General features: G+C 42.6%; 1 protein-coding gene across 2 annotated transcripts in view; it reads left to right on the forward strand.

The window, feature by feature from the left end:
- The window catches only part of SUSD6 (sushi domain containing 6), an 83,275-nt gene that overhangs the window by 49,836 nt on the left and 11,172 nt on the right, over window positions 1–22,267 (forward strand). The window lies entirely within an intron of this gene.

Genomic DNA, 22,267 nt, shown 5'->3' on the forward strand with positions numbered 1-22,267 from the left:
CATAGGAAATGCTAGTGGTTGCCTGGAGCCTTGTCCTCAGCAGTATTGCTAGTAYCATGGATATTGAACTAATGAATAGGGAAGAAAAGGTTTGTTTCAAGTAGGAGTGCCGTATCATACACGTAGGCTGAAATATCCGTGGGTCTTAATCATACCTCATACCCATGAGGAGTTTTCTTACCAAGTATTTTCACTTAGGGTTGACTTTGCAGTCAAGCCAGCAGTGCTGGCTTGAGTCACGGCTGCCCATTGCGCGGAGTTGAGCCTTGCTGCTAGGACCCACTACAAACCCGGGGACAAACAGCTGGGTGCTGGAGTGGAAGAACTGCGTAGCGCTTCCTGAGTGAGATGGCAGGGCCTGGGACCGGGATAAGCTGCCCCTCAGCACACCAAGGGGAAGCAGAAGTAGTTTCCTCTGTAAACACAGCACAAGGTACTTGGTGTGCTGAGGAAGGAAAGCATTTAGCTTTACTGTGTGAAAACAGGAACTGTGACGGGCTTTGCTGCYGGAGTGTGGTGGCTGTTGACAAGTGTGCTTATTCAGCATATTTTTAACTCTACCGATCCCCACGCCATTTTTAGTCTCCTTATTTCTGTAGAGCATGGATCTATCTAATCTTTAACGGGGCTGGAGTGCCTTAAAGCATTGGATGCTCATTTGAACTGCACTGAGCAAAGAGGGAGCTTTTGTGTCCTCTGTTCTAGGTGAGCTAAGCAGAAAGTACAGGGTGGCAGAGCTGCAAGCCACCGTGCTCACGTTGTCTTGTCCCCTTCTTTTTCTTTTTCTGCAAGTGTGCCAGCAGACACAGCTGTAAGTCTGGCTGCTCTCTTGCTGGGAAGTGAGTCACCGAGATAGTGACTGTGTAGCCAACTCAGAAATAGGCTCTTAAATTTGCAGTGAAACTTAGTTGTATGTCTTTAGGTGGCTTCATTGGGGTATTCATGTGAGGTTCTCAGTCCTCTTTCCCAAACACACACACGCACGTACGCTTTTTTTGGTACCAATGGTAAAATCAAAGAAATAGTGTTGTGGCAGAAGCAGACTGGGGAAAGGCTAAAACTGAGCTGCTGTGAACTGATGTACTAGGAACTAAAGAATGCAAGAAATAATAGTTTGGCTTCTTGAGGAACTGATCAAATCTTAGGTTTATATTCAAAAATAAAACAAACCCCGACTGCTTCTGTGACTTCCTTTTCAGTTTTGGGGCAATTACTGTTTTAAGGCTTACAAGAGAAAGATAAGAGCACCAAAAAAAAAAAAAAGTGAGTAAGTGTTGGTCATATGGGTTAGTGAAATAGGGGCATCTATAATTATTATGGAGAAGAGGGGGATAAAAAGCATGAAAGAAAATAAAATTATTTCCCTTGCTCCTTGTTTAGGTTAATGAATTTAATTACTTGGAAATAGCTGGTAGCAAGCTTGCAGGTTTTTTAAATGTACTTTAATGAGATTGCAAGTTTGAAAAAAGACTCAGTTCAGTAAAAATAACTGAAGATGTGAGTAAGAACTTAACTGCTGTATCCCCTATTGCTAGTTCTTTGTATCCATAGATGTTAAGAGAACTTAATGACTCTGATGTACTGGGAAGGGGTGAGGAGAACCAGAGCAGTAAGGCTGAAATTCTAAGTACAGGAAAGCAACTGAGATACCAACTTTCAGATCAATCCTGGTAATAAAGTTACTCTTTATTTTAGTTCCCCTGTCAGCACCATAAAAATTAGGAGAAATATAGAAAGGAAATCGCTGAACAGAGTAATTGGATTCCATGTAGTAAGTAGTAAGAGTGAATGGCATGGGAGAGAGTAGGGAGTGCAGAATTCTGAAACTAAGATCTTTGCATGGTAAAGCTTCTGTTGGAGGTTTCTGCTTCTTGATAGTATAATTTCCGCTAAATTGTTTGGTCTTTTATCAATATACATTGTTTTTTGTAAAGTGATGTGGTAGCTAAGTAAATAAAAAGAGATATTCAAGGCCCRCCTGGATGCAACCCTGTCTAACRTGCTCTAGGTGACCCTGCTTGAGCAGGGAGGTTGGACTAGAAGATCTCCAGAGGTCCCTTCCAACCTTACTGATTCTRTGATTCTGAATTCAGGAAGATGTCTAGCAGCGTGGTTATGACATCAGATTCACTTAACATCAAGTGAAATTTTCTAAAGTGCTTTGTCTCACTGAAAATYAGTAAGGCAAGGGTGTCTCAAGTTGTGCAAACACTTACTGAAAATTTTGCTTAGGGTCTAATAATCTGAAAGAGGAAGTTAACATCCTGCTAGTTAATTCCTCTCCAAAATCACCAAAGCAGAAGTTGCCAATTCAAATGAACAGTTAAAGCTGAAGGTAGTAGAAGAGGCCCGTTGCTCCTGGGCAAACTAGAAACATAGAAGCATCTTCTGCTCCAGCTAAAATTGCACCCAGAGAATTAAGCTTCCCTCCGTCAGCATTCAGTGCCCCAGCCAGCTCTGGCAGCCTGTCTGCTCTCGTCACAGAATTGCACATGCTTCCGGAACCTGAAACTCTTGCGCTACTGATAAACCGTTACTGCTGATAATTAGCATTGTCTGGGTTACCTGCAATTATGTGACATCCTCTCAGAATGGAGCATTTTGAAAAACTTAATTTTTTTCCCAGAGCCTGGATTGTAAATCTATTCCCAGCAACCATGGTAGACTATGATTAGAAGTTTCCAAGTTGTGGTCTTCAAAACACTTAATAGTCCCTGTAGTCCTGGCTGCCATGTGATAACAGCTTCTTACTTTTAAACTGTTTTAATTGTATTAAAATAGAGCTTTAAATATGCTTTTACTTTGCAGTGCAAGCCATTCTTGTAATTAGCAGGAGTTTAATATAGCTCACARAAGAGGAGATAAGAGTTGTGCCCACCAAGGAGAAGACAAGAAGATGTGATCAGAAACTCATTCTCCATTATGGAGGAATGCTGTTATTCCAGTGTGTKCTAGTGGGGTGCGTGGGGCCTTTTGGTTAGGAGTTTGAGGAGGAGAAAAATATAACTTCAAAAAATACAGCTATAAAGAGAAAGAGCAGAAGTATAGTGGGGTTGCGCACTCTTTGCGCTGGAGGATGGACACTAGGCCTGGCAGTAGGGCTTTTGCAGGGGAGTGTTTGGAATGTTTTTCTGGAGCAGAGAAGGAGATACTGTTACTTGGTTTTTATTTAAGTGCTAAATAGTAAACGTGTACTCTCTGACATTCTTCCACACTGAGAAATAAGAGTGACAGTGTCAGCTCTGTGCAGCARCTAGGTTGCAGTGATCTGCGTTCAAGGCTTTAAGTTATGCTGCTGTGTATGTGGGGGGAGGTGTGAAAGCAGTTCCTAGCATTTAATATAAGACAGACACTTYGACCCATCTCTTGAATGAAGAATTTGTTTTCTATTCAGCAATACTGACTGGAAAAAAAAGGAGGAGAAGATAAGAGTCCAGTGTCATAATCCAAGTGACAGTTCCTAGTGCTTGGGAGGGCTTTGCCCTCTTCATACCAAGGCAAGATACTGACAAAGAGGGGATAGAGAGGAGAGCTGTGGGTCTCTCTCTCTCTCTCTCTTTTTTTTTTTTTTTTTTTTAGGAATAGATAGATTTGCCTGTGGATTTGGTTAAATGCTTAAATATGGATTGTTTTCCTGTGATGACTAAATAGGTTGGGGGAGAAGGAAAGGAGAAAATTCATTTGATTGAACTGCATACTGCTTTCTAGATCAGTTGCGTGAAAGGACAGACTTCACCTGTTTTCCCTGGACCTCTCATGTCCCAGATAATATGACTATAGAAAATTAGTTGGTGGGGTGCTGTAGAGCTCACTAGGTGAGATTTGAAGTTGTGATATAAGGTCTACTTTTATYTGAGGGACCTGGCAGGGATGTCCCATCCCATGTTTTGGTAGTTAAGACCCAAAGTTGCTTCTGAGAGGATGCAGCACATGTGTTAATTCTTGCTTTGGTTTTCTTACCTGTCCTTTAAAGAAATACTGYGCTGTCAGTGAACTGAGCTTTTTTCCCTCCCTGCAGCTACTGGCTTGAATTCAATAATAACTAATATCATCCCTTCCCATTTTTTTCTTTCTTTTTTTTTTAATGAGTCTTTCAGACGTTCTGTTTCTGCTTCTTAAGAAGTCACATTTACTTCTGTGGCAAGGTGATGTAGTACAACAATATGTTTAGCTATAAAATGGCCTTTTGCACAGTTATAGCATTGATTTAAGAACTGAGAAGCTGTTACAAGGTTTGTCACAGACTAACTGTTTGGGAGAATGTAAATCCATTTGTTTCTTGATGGTGCTAGGTCTTGAACATGTATTCTAGAAAAAATAACTTTAATCCCCAGGTACTTAGTGAAAAGATCTAGGGGTTTTGGCAAAGAGTCTTTCTTGTACTTTGTCACATAGGATCCTCATGTGAGGCTTTAAAAGCCTGTTGCATGTATGTGCAGAGGGAACGTGATGTTAGCTTGAGGGTGTGTGGTCAAACTCTGGTTGAGTGCTCTAATCAGTAAGCAGTGATCTGTTGGGGGGGGGCACAGTGGGAATTCTGCTGAGTTTAGATTAGGCTATTTAGTGTTTTGTTAATASCCTGATGAGAGATGCAAATTATTATGAGGAAGTCCAGGTGGGAAATAGATGTTTAACACTTTTCCCTTCCATCCTGAACTCAAACTGCTTTCCACCAGTGCTGAGACTGAGTTATCTCCCAGAAGTATAGTCCTCTGTTCTGGATGTCATTTGCTAGAAAACAACTTTGCCTATGAGAAGCATCCTGGATCCTAACTATTGGTAAAGTAGCCTTTTCTAAAGTGAATAGGAAGAGCAGGAGTGGGCAAGGGACAGAATAAAAAAAGTCATTACAGGCTATCTAACATGGTTAGCGCTGGGCACTATGAAACGAATGTAACAGCCTTTGGACAGTCTGATGGTAAGTGTGTTGGCAACAGGCAGAAAGTTCTTGCGGTTTCTGTGCTTGATGGGATGTATCTGGTGAGTGGGAATAACTCTCAGATGCTGGGCAAATTGTGCYAGAGTAGAGGAGGTTGGAAACTATGGAAATCGTAAGAAGTTTGAAAGAAGTGGTAGTGGAATCATTATAATGGCTCCTGTCCTGATACTAGTTTGCTATCCTGCTAAACAAGGCTCTGCAGTGCATATTGTCTCAGGAGTAGCAGATGTGGGGTTTTCTTTCTTTCTTTTTTTGCCATACACCTTAATCTTTTTTTTTTTCCCCTCCTCAGTCATGTGGAGGAGAACTAGGAGACTYCTGGGAAAAGGGCATACTACATCTCAAGTATCAGAATGGCTTTGTAATATCTGCTGTTGATCTCTAGGCTGCTTAGGTGGTGTATGTTTGAGAYACCGTGCATTCCTGGCAAACCTGATCTAAAAATTAACTTGCAACTTTCTGATTCAGTTTACACTGCAACTCCTGTAACCCTTGTTATTCYTGATTAAATGCATGTGCTGTTCTCTGAAATTCTCTTTATTGGTGTGAAAAAGATCCATTACAGGAAGGTAACKGATAGGTTCAGTAAATGAACTCCCAAGTTTTCTCTGGAACTCTGCTTTACTGTCTGGATGCTAATCTATCAGTATCATAATAACTTCCTTCCTTGGTAGTTTTTCCTGCTAGGTCTCAGGCATATTGTATCCATCGAGTTTGTTTAAATGTTTTTAAGAAGTCTGCATGCGTGGTAGGGGGAATCCCCAAGTGCATCTCCTTAGGGAGCAGCATTTCTGCTATTCTTAGCTTGATGTCTCTGGGCCTTCCATTTGCTTTGGCAGAGAAACTTCACTAACTGTCAGGAGACTGAGCCATGCAGTAAGCAGATTTTGAGGGTAAATGGGAAGCTTTCACTCCACCACCAAGAAAGCTATAAGTGCTATCTGGGCATTTTCCCCAAACCYTTTGGGCTGGGCTGTCCAGAGCAGCTGAAGAGACATGTTACAGCATGGTGTGGAGATCTTGAAAACCATCGGTTTTGGTTGGGGGGTAGGAGGTACTGGCAGTAGACTGCTTGCTTAGGCTCTCTGCTTCTGGGGACTTCATTTGTGTCAATGAGTAAAWTCCATTTGGCCATTATGTTTGATTTGTGTCCTTTCCAAATTATAACCCAGGGGACGTTATGGGAGAGATTCAGACTTCTAGTTCAGGGAGAAGCTAAAAATGCGTACTTCTGTGAATCATCTATTTAAGCAGGGAGGAGATACTTGGCAGTTCAGGGAATTCATGGAGGGAAGAGCCCCTGAATTCCCTAGGGGACATGGAAGTAAGACTGAACAACTGTCTAGAAATGGCAGTAGGGGTGTTACATTAGTTAGCACAGGAAGCACACAGATGTAGATGCAGCAGTGGAACTGGATTGGAGTCAGTGGCCTGCATGTGGGTGTTTCTTGACATATAAGATGCCTTTGCATATGTGGTGTGCCTTCCAGCTGCCTTTCTGTAGAGTCATGGGTCTCCTTCATAAGTCCTGTGCTATATCTGCCAGCCCTCTATGGATATCTGATAGCAGAATGTCTCGGAAGACACCAGATGCCGAACCGGAAACAACTGAATTGAGCCCCCTATCTGGAAATCCCTATACAAAAAAATGCTTACTTCARCGCCCTGAAAAAATGGCCTGGGGACATATGACATGTTTGAGGCCGGCCTGTATGATACGAGGTGCCAGGTGATCGGCTTGTGAGCTGCCTCATCACCGACATGAGGTTTGTTGAGTCTGTGTGAAGGCCCTGTATGAGACTGGTTGGAGCCAGGCTTGATGGACAGAAGCACTGTGAGCCCTGGAAAGATGTAAGGCAGGTTGTTTCTGTAGTGGGATAGAAATCTAGCTATAGAAACTTTACCCTGGCTGTTACAGTGAGGACTGTGGTGAGAGAACGTAGAAAAATAGTGTAACCTCTGTCATCCCCTGTTTTAAGGCTTTGATAGCATGAGTACTCTTGAAAGAAACAGATGCTGTGGTTTTTGTAGTTTGGTTGAGAAGGTATTAGATGGGAGCACTGATGCTAATGAAAATCTAGGACTTGCTTCCTACCACATGAATTAGATTCCTGTCACTTGATGAGGTGGGAGGCAGATCTGGGTCCAGCTGTGTGTGTCTGAAGGGTCCCCAGGGTGTTGATAGCATTTCCCAGGCTTTAACCTCAGCTCTGCAGAAGCTGGGAACTCTCACCAATCTTTCCGAGTTTGCACTCAGTGGAGCACTTCCTGTGGCATTCAGGCATGCTGCAAGAGACAGTTTCCTCTACTSTATTTTTCCCTGGGGACCATCTGAAAAGCTCCATTTGTGTGTGAGGAACTTCTTGAAATTGCTTTGTTCTAGCATAGTTTTGTGAAGACTTTTTTTTTTCCTGCCTCCTCCAGCTGAAGGACTGTAAGTTCTCCTACTCTCTCTTGCTTAATGTTTTTGCTTTCAAAGCCTGAGTCAGAAGGTAGTTGTCAAATGTGGTGTTTGCTACGAAATTGAAAATCAGTGTCTGTAGATACAAGATGCATTTTGTGTTCACCAGAGCAACAGAAAATGTTGTAAAGTTCTCGGGAATTAGGAACCACCAAAAAAATTCTTTCTTTAAATGATGATACCTCTCTCTTGGAATAATTTGGCCCTCTTGCCTTATCCTGTTTCTCAGAATATCTTAGAATTGGGCTATTATAACGACATTTTAAAATGTAAACTTAACCTATTTTTCTGAGAAGTCTCCTGTCTCTCCCAGCAGAAGTAAGATGGTTCTGCGCCACTTGAAACTGAACTGGAAGTGTTGTACCGCTGGGCTGACAGTTTAAGATGGAGCAGGCAGTATCGTGGTAGGGGTTGCTAGCATCTGCTCACATTTTGAGTAAAGCATCATTTGAAACTGGAAAGGTGAAAAATCTTACCTTGCAGTTTAAAACAACAACAACAACAAAATCCTCACACCATCTTTTTTATGGATCTAAATAGCTGAAACAAATTTATTCAGGCATCYAGGTCCAGCTGTGGAAATATGAGGGAAGAGATGGCTGTGAGGAGGCGCAGGAGCACTTAAGAAGTGATAGGCAAAACTACAGGAAGCTGAGCAGGGACTTAAAATAATTCCAGACTGGTGCTGTGAGTAATGTCTGGAAAGTACATGGGGCAAGACACAAAGAAAATGCTCTCTTACTGTTTTGATTCTTGTGGCATTCAAGGAAATGAGATTTTGTAGCAGCATCTGCGAATCAACGGAGTTGCCTTAAAGAAGAACCTAGCCTCCAATAGACTCTTCTTTTCAACGAGGCAACGTCTCAGACCCCCAGGTCTGGCTAACGAGAAATGGTAACAATATCGTGCAGGCTTGACCTGTCAAAATCGAGGCCAATCCAAATATAATGCAAACAATGCAATGAGATGTGATCCTGAATACTTTATATAACCAAAACTTGATCGAGCATCTCCACATTGCTGTTACCCTGTTAGCTCAGTTGTTGCCCTGAGTAATGCTCTTGCTGTTTTAGTAGGAACTACTCTGACATGACTGATGATGCTGTATAGATAAGATGTAGATGAAGGAAGTCACTTGAGAGAGCTAAGCAAATAACACTGCATCAAAGCAATAAGTGAAATTTAATGAAACATTACAAATAAACACGCTGGTACAAACGGAGCCTTCTCAAGTTAGAACCAGATGGCAACACTGCGAGATGGCAGTGCAGCATGTGTGTCCCTGCCCATGTGTTAGGTCTGTTTATGGCAATAAAGGCTGAAGTAAATTCCTTGCCAGAGAAACCTGTGTAGAACTACCAAGCTGCAAAATTCTGCATCTGGCTTGGCTTTCTTATAGAAAAAGAAGACCTGAATATTAAAGCAGTCAAATTCATATAAGTCTCTAATTGAAATTAATTGCACTGGTGACAAGAGCCCTTAATGCCTTGCATTAGGCTCTTCACCCTAGCCTGAGATACATCTTCACACAGGCTGCCAGGAAAGCTCTGTGAAAAGGGAAGTTGAGACTTAGAGGTGAAGCCCCAGGTTACCCAGCAGTGCAGCCTGTATTGAAGCCCGGGTCTGTTGTACTCAGGCCCTCATTCCATCTACTAAGCTGCTGTGCCTCCCACTTCACTATTTAGCCTCCAGCATAAAGGACCATAACCTCTAAATCAGCAGTAAGATGCATTTTGGCCACTTTAGCTGGCTTTGTGGCAGCAGATAGCCAGAGTTCCGTGTCTCCAGAGCTCTTCAGCATGTCGGACCAGCCATATTCCAAAAGCACCAGGAAAGGAGCAGAAGCAACCTGATAATAAGGCATTGTGAGAGTGTKTGCTTGCTTGAGAGGCTTTCCAGCAAGACAAGACTAGTAACCCTTTACAGTTCTACCCAGCCAGTGGTAAATGATTTTGAGTGCTTGTGCTGACAAGCCCTGTGATGGAGGTGAGTCTGCTAAATTGTGAAATGTGCAATGTTCCTGAACAGAGCCCAAAGTCAGAAGGGAAACAACATGGCAGCACAAAAATGTGTTCTCTGGTGTTCACTGATATATCAGATTGAGGTTTCAAGATTGCTCTGCTGACACTCTTTCTAYTTTCCCTAGAAGAGCTCTTTGTAGACCTGTTGCAAAGAGGAACTTCAGTAACTTTGACTTTTCCAACTATGTTTCATCACAAATGAAAGTAGAATGACCCTTGAGCACAAAGCAATCTCTGTGTACATGCCATTACTAGGTCTGCCTTGGCCAAATGTCCAAATTAGTACTTTTTGGATAGGCTGAGTCACAGGCAACAGCTGCTACTGCTGCTGAAAGGATGGAAAATGAATCAGCTGCAAAAGGCTTATTTGTGAACAAGAGAGGCCTACCAGGAGAGAGCTTAAAGCAACTTGGCAAGTAAAGGGATCTTTCCRTGCTTACGTGCAAAGACTGGACTCCTTTCTAAACTCTGAAATCCTTAATTCAGAGATTCCCGTGTCCCATCTGACATTAGGGCCACTTTTTGATTGTGGTCATAAATCTGCTAATCGCAGAATAAACCGTAGCAGAACTGGGATCAGAAGGCAGGCATAAATGGACCTCTTGGATAAGAGGGACCCAGTGTCATATATTATAGGTTAACAAGTGACCACCTGAATTCAGCCTTGCAGTGAAAAGAAGCAAGTGCGTTCCTTCTGCTGCTCATGTTACCAGCCAGGTGATGTGTCATCCAGAGCCTAAATGGCCATGGTGGAGCTCGTGATGGTGACACGATTTGGAAAATAGCATAGCAAGAACTTTTACGGCCTTACTACAAACAGACTTGGGTACTAGAGCAGATGGAAGTGTGGGTATTGGAAGTGTCTTCTAGTCATACAGAAATCTATGAGCAAGTTATACCTCCTGAGGCACTGCTGAATTGCAGGCCTCTTGTCACTTGCTGGTAAAGATGAGTTTTGCCTTGCTGTGTTGGGAAAGTACCTTCCCCTAAAAAGATCATCTTCTCTAAGTATCAGTACAGGGACTGTATTTCAACCAGGATTTACAGACCAGTCAGCACAATGTGTCATCTCTGTCATATYGAGATCTGTTGATATCCAGCATGGACACCTGAGTTCTGTGGGGTTTTTTTCTGGGTTATCAGCTCTCACTGTTCTCACTGGAGAGGTAGATGGTCTTCCTGAGATCAGAGCCCATAGCGTATGTCAGGCCCTTATTACTTAAAAGATGGCAGTGTGCTATTACTATACCCAAGATGCAAACCCCTCCTAGGAAAAGCCAAGGAAACTGCAGGGTAAATGTGCAGGTTATTTCTAGCTTTTAGTTTTGTAGGTCTCTGGAGAGAGGTGAGCAGGACCAAGATAAAAAAATGAAAGCTGTGTGAAGATCTAAGCATGAAGTTTAAAACTAGCCCTAGTAATTGAGGACAGTGGATGTTATTTGAGTTCAAACCATGCTAATACCTTTTCTACTAGACTGCCACCACAWAATAGGTATTGTGAGTTCCTGGGCACATGGCTGTTCATTTTTTTGAAAKAATATTGTATTATTTTGACAGTTTTGTTATCCTTTTAAATAATCTCCTCCTTGTTGTGATATAAAGTAAGATTTAAAATGTATTGGATGGGCTGKCATGTAGAGAAAAGGAGGCCCCTGATGAGTGTTAGCTGCCTCTACCTGGTGTGGCGAACATTTTTGGGGGGATTATTTACCATTAATCAGAATTTGAAACTTAATACCATGGAAATTTCTTAGGGGGACCCTCTTAGTCAAAACTGCCAAGGTGCTACTTATGACAGTGTGAGGGTTTGGGTTTCGAAAGCAGGATCCTGAATTCTGCAGATTAAATAACATGAAGTGTTGTTAAAGCACTTAATTTCCTTCTCATAACACATGGAAGTAATTATAGGGTGTTTGGAAGAAGGCAYGTGGAGACTGGAGGTGGCCTTGGAAAACAAATGAAGATGAAACACATGCCACTTGGAAAGCTCCATAGTATATGCTGGGGAGAAAATAGATTTCTGTATTAAGAGTGCTCTGGATTAGCTGCACCAGTGGATCCCAGTACAGCCTAGATATAAACAGTTTTAAACTATCTTGGCAGTATAGGACACTGGAAAGTACTGGTTGACAGGTCTTACCACTCACTGGACTGAGCGAGCTGTATGAGCTTCCACGTGTGTCAGTAACGGTGATGCTTTTGTCCATCAAAAATACTACTGTATCAGAAGATCTTAAAAGCACTTCTGCAGTTGCTCCCTGTTTTTCCCCTCCTCATTAATGTGTCTGGAATGGATTTATCAATCCTGTCTTTGTTTAAAAACTTCAGGTTTTTATCTTACGACTTGATGTTATCCTGATGTCCAGGATGCCCAGTCTAGACAAGAGCTCTGTTGTAGTGAGCCTCAGACCACAAAGCCACGCCTGAAAACTTGGCAGTATTTGTCTTGGAGCTCGTCAGCCCAAGTCATTTGGGACTGTATCAGAGGGGAGCACATTGCAGGTGGGCCTGCAGTGGTGAGATAATACCGCTGTAGTAGTCAGTAGTTTCCATTTATAAAGGCACATGCGGTTAGTGTTGCTGCTGGAGTGCAGTTGTGTGTCAGTTGCCGTTTTCCACCCTAGAGACCTTTCTTTTGCAAATACATTTTTTTCTGTCATCCCTGGATTTTGTGCTTTAGTTTCTGCACTGCGCAGCACACAACAAATTCTGTTTATCCCAGTTTTGGAAGGAGAGTGGAAGGTGAAAGGCATAAAATAATTCATTTTTTTCTGCTAAAATTTTAATGAGAAAGGGAGTTGTCTAACTAAAGTAAAGCTTTCTAAGGGGCAAGGGAGGAAAAATATGTTGTAGGTGGAGGCAGACCCTAGTGCTCTTGAATCATCAGTAGCAGCTGCATACAGCTTAAACATTTTGACTCTTGTATAATGTAAATAGAACTTGTGTTTAAGAGCAAGATTTGATGCCAGTGAGCTGCTTTTTTTTTTTTCAGGACAGAGATAAGCCACTGGAAAAAATTATATTTCTAATGGGAAGGAAGATAAGACCCATAATTAATGTGGCGCTAGCTGGCTTCCTCCATGGTTGGTTAATCATGGCTGAGTGTTAATAAGCATACAGATTTTTTTAAAAAAAAAAAATACTGTTGTAACATGTTAATTAAGATAATTCAGCTCCATGTGGCTCTTGATTTACCAGATGGTGACTGCATTGGTGGAAGACTGCAATTAGTCTCTTATTTCTTCCCTTTTCACCCCTCTACCAAAAAAAAAAAAAAAGAAAAAAAAAAAAGAAAGGAAAAAAAAGGGAGGAGGGGAAGCTTTCGTATGTATGGGATGGCTGTGTGAGGGGTGCCTCTTACTGTACACAGTGTAAGTACTTGTGGCTAATTATAAAAATGCACAGCTATATGATTATATATACAAATCTTTGCTTTGGTTTCGTCTCATTTAGCCACATTACAACATCAAGAAAAATAAGCCTCCTCTTCAGAGTATGTCCTTGCTATGGAAACTGTAATTTCCCAATAAAGGTCTCAGTCCTGCTCAGTTTGCAATTCTGACATTGACTGCAAGAGTAAGCAGCATCTGGAGCCAGTGAAGACAGAGTTTCTTTTTCAGCGGACTTTGGCCTCTGCTCAAAACACTGAGCCCAAAAGAGGGTTATGTTTTGCAGTATGTTTTTGGAAAGGCTTAAAATATTTAAGGGGCAGGGTCGACCAGAAATGTGTGCACTCACAATAGAGGCCTTCTATTGACTTTTACCTTCTCTATAAGTAAACTATAAAGAGGTTTGTTASCCCCAGCTGTTGTGACTGGGTCTTGGCAGCAGCTGCTGTCTCGCGTTTGTCCCTCTGGGAAATGACCCATCTGCTCATGTGCTAGAGAGAGAGAGTGCTGAAGAGGAGGAGGCTCAATTTCTCTTGTCCTTATTCTAATCCCCATCTCTTTTCCCTCTCCATGCCAAAAATTATAGACCAGTGGAAAATACAGGCATCTGATAATCTCTCTGTTATGGTGTGAATGCAGCTAGGAGCACTCAGAGTTGGCAGCTATTTCCAGCTGACAAAGAATAGCTTCAGTCTGGGTCTCTTTTCAGACATTGCATCTGCAGCTACTATATTTGGGTAGTTAAAACATGCAGGTTAACACTCTTGTGGGCMATAATCAAAAACACTGAGCTGCCTGAAAGGGTAGTAGACAATATATAGTCTGTTTTTTCCAGGTGCTTTAATGCTTTGCCAGGGGAGAAGGGTTGCTGAGCAGAATATGCTTCACCTCTGTTTGGAAGACCTCTTTGCTCTTAGGGAACAGGCTTTCTAATGACTGCAGGAGACATCTGTCTCCACTTAACTGCATGGGCATCAAAATGTCCCCAAAATGCTGTATGTGAGGAGAAGGCAGAATCTTGAATACAGTTTCCAAAAGTGCAACCACAGGACAGGCTGTTGCTGTGCTTCTTGGAGCCAGCCAGACAGGGGAAAGTCTAGTCTAAAGCACGTGGCTCTTTGTGTTCTGCACACACCTGCTGTTACAGGCAATGRCGTTCATCTTTGGAATACTCGATATGCCATTTCCTAGCTCAATATTGGTGCAAATCCAGCGACTYGGACTAGGGAGAACAATGCAGGAGGAGAGGGGGCGTAGCGGGAGGGTGCTGTGCTGAGAGGTTTCAAGTGCATCCAGGCAGACCTCCCTGACCGGAAAACCTGAAGCTATATAGCAATTAAAAATGGGGCTAGCACTTAGTGACTTGCTGGATCATGTGGGTGGAGGTGACTGTTTCTGCATCTATCGTCTCGTGCCTTCCTAAGGCATGCCCTTGACATTGCTTCCTCAACAGGAAGGAAGGTGTGGGTGGGGAAGAGGTAGTACTGTGATCAGAGCCTACGTACGTGCTTTTTCTCTGTAGGCCAGCTGCCTGGGAAGTGGTTTTGCTTTGTAGAAGATGGTGCTTATTTGGCACAACTGCTATAAAACGGGTATGAAATAATACGGACTTGTTTACTCAAAGCCAAAGTGCTGCTGAGGAAGCGGACTTCAAAATCTTGGCTTCTGCTGTTTATAGGCTGGTATGTGCACACAACGGTAGAGAAAAACAAGGATATTGCCTGCCTTGATTTTGTACTGAAAACAAAACTGGCTGGTCCTCTTCCCCGTCATCTCTCTCTGTGCAAAAGAGTCCTGAAACAAAGCACTAGTCCTGCAGAAGGAGGTGTGTTTGTGACTGACAGCCCTGTTTTAAGAGGAAAGATCCTGTACCAAAGAGGAACTCCTAGGTGTTTTTTGTTGCTGCAGTGTGGCGGACACAGTGACTGCARAGTGCTGGCTTTCCCCCTCAGTCCATTCCCAGCGTGGCATAGCAGGAGGCTTTGGTTAGAGGAGCCTCATAGATAGCTATATGCTCTTGGAATCAAACAGGTGTATCTTTTATTTTATTTTATTTTATTTTGTCCTCAAGTCAGCAAACTGCTGATACCTCCTGTCTGCTGAAGAGTTTGAGCTAAAGTTCTTGTGAGAAAGGGAGCTGAATTGGGCAGCGATTTTTCCTATTTGCTGGCTAGGAAGAGTTTAGAAAATAGCTGTCACTCGAAAATGACATTGTATGCATTCATTTTTAGTTTTAGCATCACTTTTCTAGTTTTTGCCTTGGTAGCTATGTAGTGGGTAGAGATCCCTCCCTAGCAAATTTGGGGGGGGGTAGCATTTCTGTAGGAGAAAAAGCTAAATTTAAAAAATTGAAAAGAGATTCTTACTTGCTTGAAGACTTAGTGTTGTGTTAGGTGTAAGCTGAGGCACTGTAGTCTGTCTGCAAAATCTGAAAGGCTGATGTGCAGCATTTGTTGCTCAAGAAGCAGCTAAGTGAGGTTGGCAACTCTGGTAGGTTACCCTGCTGTTGTGGCTGAGGACAGTGGTGACTCTATTAGCTGGTTAGGTCACATTCATGTTCCTCTGAGTACCAGAGACAGAGGTTGTGAGTATATCCAATAAATAGATCCGAGAAGCGGGCTAAGGGAGGGGTAAATTGTTTCCTTTATTGGCTTACCAAACAACCAGGAGATTAGTGGAGAGGTCATGCAGTGCCCTGCTGGCAGTAATTGAAACTCTGCAAAGGAGAGAAAACAACGCCTCTTCTCCTATTAGCAAATACATCCAGCATTCTTGTTAGCAAATTCATTCAGTTGCTTCCTAAGGCGAAACTAATGTTTAGAGCATCACGGCTGAGTAGGAGCTGTGGACAGCCCTGTTAGAACTGCCAGACCTTCTGGAAGCTGAAACGAGCATTATTGCTGGTGCCTGGCTCGCGCTTCTAGCCCTGTGGCTGACTGTCAGGCCATCACAGTTTTATTGTAAGAAGCACTGTGTAAAAAGACGAAGGCTTGTGCATGAATTTACAAACAAATATTTTAATTAAAAACAAAAACCTAACTAGCGTGTGCAAGCTGATTTAAGAGACTAACTGAAGGGATGCAGTTATCTGGCTGTGTTCATTAGACCTGAACCTTAGGTCTGAGAGGCTGAAAAATGCAGAGTCTCTGCAGAAGACTTTGGATGTRCCTGATGTTTCAGCTGATGATCAGTAAATATCAGTTTAAGTGTGGCAGAACTCAGAGGAAAAATAGAGTAGAGAAGGAGAAATACTCTCAAGAGTGCCTTAGACTTGGAGGCTTTTGAAGACCTTTGCCAGAGGTCAGTAATGCTTTTGCAGTTCCCTCTGTCTTATTGGAGATACAAATGCATGAGTTGTCCAAGTTGAAAATCAGAGGCCTCTGTTGCAGGGACAGGTAGTTAGGAGGTGTCCTTGCTTTGTGTGTGGTGTTTTTTATGCCTTTCTAGGTGTGCTGTGTTTTTATTGCTAGTGGCAAGTTCTAGCTGAGAAAATGAAGGTGACTGTTTCACAGAACCAGAGAAGTGCTCCTTGCAGCTGTAGAACATGCTGGGGAAGAAACTTTAAGGAGAGTAAATGGGCAAAGAACAGTGACTGAGACCCAGAGGAAACCATTTTGTGCGTCAGATATCAAAAGAGATTAAACACTATGCTTCAGGGGATGAGAACCTTTAAGCTACTCTGTGAAATTCTGTTGTAGGCGAGTCAAGACAGCACAAAAAAAGTTAGGTGGAGTCTTTCAAGAGAACTAATCCCAGCAGGAAGTCGTGTGCTCTCTGGAACAGGGTTCTTCCCTGTTGTCCTTCACAAGGATGTTTTCTTGTCAGACTGGACACGCTGGTGCTGGTTTGAGACAAATGTGACTGGTTTAACCAGCCTATCCAGGAGAAAATTTATCTTGTTTGATCAGGAGGATTGGTTTTATTTTTAGGATGTTTTTCCTCTGTGAGTCTCAACAACATTACTTAAGTAGTAATTCTTCTAGATTAGAGGAAAGAATAGCAGGGCTTAGGACCTTCCACTTCCAAGTCCTCATATCTCACAAAAGTTGTGGTATATCTGAAAGACTAGGAAGTGTTAACAGAGCCAACCAGGGCACGTGTTCAGGGAATCCAACTGGAGTTTTCTTCTGCCCCCTGGTAGCCAGGGACACTGAGGCTGTAAGATTGGTGGTGTCGAGGAGGTGGTAACTGAGGCACGTGAACCCAAAGGTTTGGTAGTCCTCTTCTAGCCACCACAGTAGCAACTTCTTACTGGAAGCATACCATATTGCACTTGTTCCTTGCCCCAGCAGAGAATTGTCCTGCTGTTGCTTGTGAAGACTCTCACTCAGAGATCAAGGCTGTATCTTCTGTGCTTTAAGTTTGAAGTGCATAAAACTCTCACCTTTCTGTCTTTACAAGCTTTTCTTCCATCTGATGTCTTTGTGATCACAGTTTGGTTTTGTGTATGTTTTTCCATTTTTGTTAAAATCTCTTTGTAGCTTTGTATCAGGTCACAGTTCGTGACCACGGCTCGGCTTCAGCTCAGCTGAGGCAGGGAAGATCCATCTCATCCTTTGGCAATTAAGTAAATCAAGTTGGCCAACAGCATCTTTTATCTCCAAAGTAAGCCATGTTTCAGTCCCTTATGGCTGTTTGCAAGTTTGGTAGAAGAGAAAGCATGTGCGGACTAGCAGAGCCATGTAAGAGAGAAAGGGAGACCATGATGGTACTAGTGCAATAATCTTACTTATCGTTATAAGAGGTTCTTTACAGTGTTGTGTTGCTTACTGTCAGGTTGCTAACAGTAATTCAAAGAATGTGAGAGCATTTAACCCTCTTTGAAGGTGGACAAAGTTTTCTGATATATGATCTAGGCACAGAAAACTGTTGCTTATTGATGACTTGGAAGGAAGCTGGTTGTAGGTGCATGCTTAATTTTTTTTTKTTTGTTTCTTTTAAATTAAAAAAAAATGTCTTGCATTTTGATTGATGGCATACTAAATGCCTAGTATTTTGGAGTGGCATTTGCAGAAACTCCAATACATAATTTAATTTCTGCCTGTCAATCTGGAAATGACAGTTTCTTTATTTCTGAATAGAGTTCAACAACACTCAAAATGTTTAGATTTCTCATCAGTTGTTACCTCCTTCCTGTTTTTCAGCAGTGTACGTCAGCAGAGAACAAGCTTTCTGGAGAGATGTCTTAAACCTCAGTATCTCTTGGAAACTGGGCCTTTGGGAATAGACCTCTGATCCCCTTGCACACAAGGCTGCAATGTTGAAAACCACTGTTTCTGTGCATCCTTAAAGCATGATGAATCAAGATGCTGGGAACAGCTTTGCAAACCTAGGATGTCGGTTATTTTCTTAGAAGTTGATAACTTCTGTTTCTTGGCTCTACTTCTTTTTATTGCTTGGCATGAAAGTTTGCTTTAGAATGTCTCATAAGCTCTGCAATACTCCCAAGAACATGTGTTTCGAGGAAGAAGTTGATGAAATTCCAGCATGTTTCTTAGATTCTCAGTGGCATTTGATTATATTTGAAGTACTAAGCTGACTCTGTTGGGGAAGGGACAGATGGTTGTGATACGTGTACCTAAGTTGTAGGACACTTTTTTGATGAAAAGAATGCAACCTTTGGAGAAGCATGGCTATATCCACTGGGAGCGACAGGCCTTTGAAACTTGCAGGGAGTAAATCCCAGGACCACAGAAGTGTTTTGCTGTGTTTCTTGAAATCTGCTCAGATTTTTTTGAGGGCTGAAATTAAAAAAAAAAAAAAAAAAAATCCTTCACTTTCATCATTTAGTGCATGTACTGTAGAAAAGCACTGGGCAGTGTGCCAAAGTAATATCTGAACAGCAATGTTCTAACTTGTGGTTTGGCCACAGGGCAGCACACAAGCACCACTAAAGGTTGAAACCAACCGTCCTGTTCAGGTAGCACAGTCTGGCAGAAGAGGTGCACTAGGCTGCAGGTGTTAGCTCTCTATTCCCAAACCCAGTACTGAACCTCCATGACTCACCGCACTCTGAAATGCTAAAAAACCTCATGCATGCAGCTGTTCCCATTGATCTACGTCGTCTAGCTATAAAACATAGCCAGGAGACTGCCATCAAGGACATAGGGTCTGGCAGCAGTTGGCACCCAGCCTCTTTTGCCCCTTGCATGTCGGCAGGTTTTCTATCAAAGCGGTAAATAATCTAATCCCGCTGGTTCTGTACTGTCATGGATATAGCAGTACTGAAGGCTCAGGGCATAAGCTTTTGTGTGTGTGTTTTGTGAATGAGAGGGTTGTACAGAATCAGACTCCCCCCCCTCCTTGTTCGAAAGCCTTAGTTTAGACCACAYGTACAGAGACTGTTCAAAGAACCCTTAATAGATGTAGCATGTAAAAACTAGGGAAAACTTAGTAAGAGGTCACTTCAGTGGAAAGCTCAGTTGCCAGTTCCAAGCTTTCTGAGGGCCTGTGTTACACTAGGCTGGGCCCCAGTTTGCAGAGATGCTGAGCTCTGAGCTTCTAGTGGCAGGCAGGTCGTGGGAAGATGCCAGGGAAAGCGAACTGGTACAGGAGTGAGCAGAGGCACTGTCTAGTAGCCTTCTCCAAAGCTGCAGGCCCTGAGTTCAGTTCCCCTGATCAGGGGTGTAAGAGGCTGCCTTGCAAAGATGGTTTGGGTGGTCTTCCAGGGGAGCTGAGGTTGCCCAGAGATGCTCAGTCAGGTTGAGTATGGGGAGGGGGTTGAGATTGTTTCCCTGATCTGTCTCTTTACCCGTTTCTCCAATGCATAAACAGTATTCTGCCTCAATAATAGTGATTTTTTTTTTAATGTGTGTGAGGCTCTTGGATGTAGTAGTGACAAATGCTCTAAGGAGAAAAAAAAAGTAAAATCCTCAAACAAATTAGTAGGTGACTAACTCTGCAATCACTTCTGTGCAGAAGAGGACAAGCCAAGGACAACTTGCTTGACACACATTTAGCTGCTRCTTCCTCCCTTTGTGCTGAGTGGCCTGTGGTGGTGGGAAAGAAGCTCATCTGTAGTTGCATGGCTGTGGATCTTGTCCTAGAGCATTTACACCAAGAGGACAAATGAGGGTTCTGTAGGTAACTTATTTGATGGTATTTCCAACTCTGAGAGCTCTCCAGCACTGGAAATGAGTGTTTGAATTTTTTTTGTTTGCTAGCTGATTTTTGTACATAATCGAGAATCCTCGTTGGTGTAGGTGGTGCTTTACGATAAAACGGAACAGAACAAGGAGCTGCTGCCCTGCCCCAAAGGGCTTCTGATGCAAAAGCCATGCGTGGGTGCAGTGCAGAAAAACAGGGAACAGAGGGAGCTCTGTTAGTTTTGATTAGTTAGCAGAGGAACTCTGTGAAAGCTGGTTAGAAATAGCATGCTCCCCACATCAGGGGTCGAGCTGAGCTGGTTGGTTCTAAGCAGTCCATTTGAATAGTGGATCTCTGACCCTGTCAACGAAAGCTTCAATTAGGGACCTTGTCAGAGGATATTGCTCTGAGCATGACCTTCTATGGGCCCCAAAGGGCTGAGTCTGCTGAAACAGGGCCCTGTGAGCCAYGTCTCTAAATCTTCTCTGACTAATGAAGACCTTAAATGCAGAGGGGCCAGTCTGATTGGGCTTCTCCGGAAATTGGAAGCTTGTGTGCAAGTGTGGGAAAATTCCTGTTGGAGTAGTGTAGTGTGAAGGGTCTGGGAGCAACTGCTTAGATGGCTGCTAAGTGATTCCAGATGCCTCCTGTGGTATAGAAGATGTAAGGAAATTGCCCCAACTGTTTCTGGGTTTCAGCGGATCCTGTGAAAATGGGAGTTTTTTTTTTTTTCCCCCACAGGCCTCTACCTTCTACCATTGCCTAGAGGAATACTTGCTGAGAATATTTCCAGCACTCAACCTGGTCCTTGCAGTTTCGTAAGAAACATCTCTTTCCTGGGTTGCAGACCCTAAGCACCTCAATATAAAACGTGTCTACAGCTGATCTTAAGTGTAGAAGAGGCTTAAAATGAAAGCACATTTTAACTCTTTACCTTATGAGGCAAAAACCTGGGTTACAAAATTGGAAATGATTGCGGAAAGGAAAAAATAAAGGAACTCAGAGAAGGCAGTAGTTAGTGCTCACGAGAGACGGGACGGTGGTTTGTCTGAACCCTATTTGGATTGAATCTCTGAGAACAAAGTGATCTTGAAGAGCTGATGCTTAGACCATTGTTAACCTTTTCTCTCAAGAAGTAGATTGAATTGCAGTTATGAAGTTGGCAGAACTTGTACCATAAGGTTTTGGCATTTTGTCTTGGAGTGTGYTGATTTTTACAAGGCTCTACCTAGAATGCATTCAGAGATGATTAGGTTCGAGAGTTGCTTGCCCTGCAGCAGTGTAACAATTTTTTCCATAGTGTAGTGAGTCTTATAAGCATTCTTRTTCTTAGATTCTTTACCAAATCCAATTAACTGATCTTTGCCCAATTGAGTTTCTCACTGTTTGTTACACAGTAAGTGGGACACAAGCCTCGAAACAGGTACCTCAAAGATAAAAGAAAGGACCTGAATGAGCCTGCTGTGATTTAGTAGATTGGGTTAGTTGGTTTGTCTTCCAGGCCCTCTGTGGAGGGAGGTTTGCCTTTTTTTTTTTTTTTTTTTTTTTTTTCTTCCTCCCCTGTGATGCTTAAGAAGCTGGTCTGGATTCAAAGTGGGGAAAAAAGTCTGAATTTCTCTATCTTTCAGTCGGGTAGGTATGTGGCACCAGCAGGGTGCGTATCAGTCGGGCTATTCTTCAGAGTCACCATGAGCTGCCAGAAGAGACGACATTCTAAGCAATACAAATGTGCTGGTTTCAGTGCAGTTTCCTCATTTGTGGCTTGTTGTTTTTAACTGAATGATTTTTGAATGTTCTGTAAGAAATTTGTCTTCACTATAACCTGGCTACCTTGGTCTCCTAAAGACAACCTTCTCTTAAAGTTTTTTWAAAAAAAATAACTATCAAAAAATGCGACTATGTTAAAATTGTTGTCATCAATTATGTTTGGGGAGGGGGAAAGAAAAAAATGGAACCCCTGGTTGAACCATTTGCAAGATTAGATTCTTTAAGGTGGGTATCGCAACACTAAGTGCCTGCTGAAGAGGTTGACTAGATGAATTGGTGTGCTATGTCCGTTTGTCACGATAAGGAAGGTGCAAGGAGGAATGTAAAATAAGGCCTTTGACACTTCAAACTAAACATAGAAAAACAAAGGTGATTTTAGGAATGTCTTTTTAACATAGCTAATTCSTTTTTAAAGTAGAAAGGCCAGAATACTATGTTCAACTGCAGCAAAGCTATTTTCCATACTGTTGTGGAGTATCTATATAAAATAGCTAAAATTAGTGATCTTATGGGTGTCTAGGGTATGTTATGGGGCAATTCTGTACCTTGACACCCATAGTACATTGGGGTTTTTGCATCCTTCATTCCAATAGGAGAAGATCCC

This window comes from Rhea americana, unplaced genomic scaffold, assembly GCF_003343005.1.
Source record: "Rhea americana isolate MKP2758 unplaced genomic scaffold, rheAme1 scaffold_84, whole genome shotgun sequence".
In the NCBI taxonomy this organism is placed as follows: domain Eukaryota; kingdom Metazoa; phylum Chordata; class Aves; order Rheiformes; family Rheidae; genus Rhea; species Rhea americana.